Source organism: Suricata suricatta, chromosome 10 (assembly GCF_006229205.1).
Source record: "Suricata suricatta isolate VVHF042 chromosome 10, meerkat_22Aug2017_6uvM2_HiC, whole genome shotgun sequence".
NCBI classification, from domain to species: Eukaryota; Metazoa; Chordata; class Mammalia; order Carnivora; family Herpestidae; genus Suricata; species Suricata suricatta.
In genome coordinates, this window is record NC_043709.1 from 40,646,693 (window position 1) to 40,647,812 (window position 1,120).

A 1,120-nucleotide genomic window follows, 5' to 3' on the forward strand; every position below is an offset into this window, starting at 1 on the left:
TTTGAGGATTGGCCCCGCCCTGCCCGAACTCCTATTACAAAGCAGTGGTCTGTGGTAGAGACAGGTCCCTCTGCCCATTCCATTTCCTGTTGCCCATTCCAACGCCACCACTGGAGGGAATGGCTAGGTCTCAGTAACTGTGCCCTTAGTTTGTGACAACAAAGACTCTTTTTTTTTTTAATTTTTTTTTTTTTAGTGTTTTATTTATTTTTGAGACAGAGAGAGGCAGAGCATGAGCGGGGAGGAGCAGAGAGAAAGGGAGACACAGAATCTGAAGCAGGCTCCAGGCTCTGAGCCGTCAGCACAGAGCCTGATGCGGGGCTCGAACACACTAACGTGTGATCATGACCTGAGCCGAAGCCGGACGCTTAACCGACTGAGCCACCCAGGCGGCCCCAACAAAGACTCTTAAGGCAGATATCAGTATATGAGTCATGTGAGAGTGAATCTGATCCTTCCACAGTGCAGAGGCTCACTACTCAATAATTGTAAATATTGCCAAATGTTCTCGTTAAATCCTGACGCCTGTAGAAAGTGCCAGGTAGCCACTGACAGCTCCATGGCTGTCTCAGTAGCTAGTGGACCCTTCTCTGTATTTGCCATCTATAAAGAGGTAGGCAATACTTCCTCTTCTAGAGGAAAGGTGAGTTTGAGACCAGAGGGGAAAATGAAATTTTTGGAGTTTAGACAGTCTCCTTATCTTTCCCTTTTTTGCAGATTAAAAAAAATGAAGCTAAGAGGATCAATGACCTGCTCATGGTCACACAGCCAGTTAAAGTCAACGACCAGATTAGAATCCAGCTACCCTGGTTTTTTTTTTGGAGAGAGAGGGCACAACTAAGTGAGCGAGAGGCAGAAAGAGAGTCCCAGGAAGGGCAGAGGAAGAGAGAGGGTAGAGAAGGGAGAGAGAGGGAGAGAGAGAAAGAGAGATGCGGGCTTGTGTTCACCAGAAGCAGGGCTCAAGCTCACCAACTGTGAGATCATGACCTGAGCCGAGTCAGATGCTTAACCACTGAGCCACCCAGGCGCCCAACTTCCCTGATTCTTAATTAATGCTTTTCCTACTCTACCGCTACTTTGTGAGGCATGGAAGATAATTTATGTAAATTCAAGGTGTTGT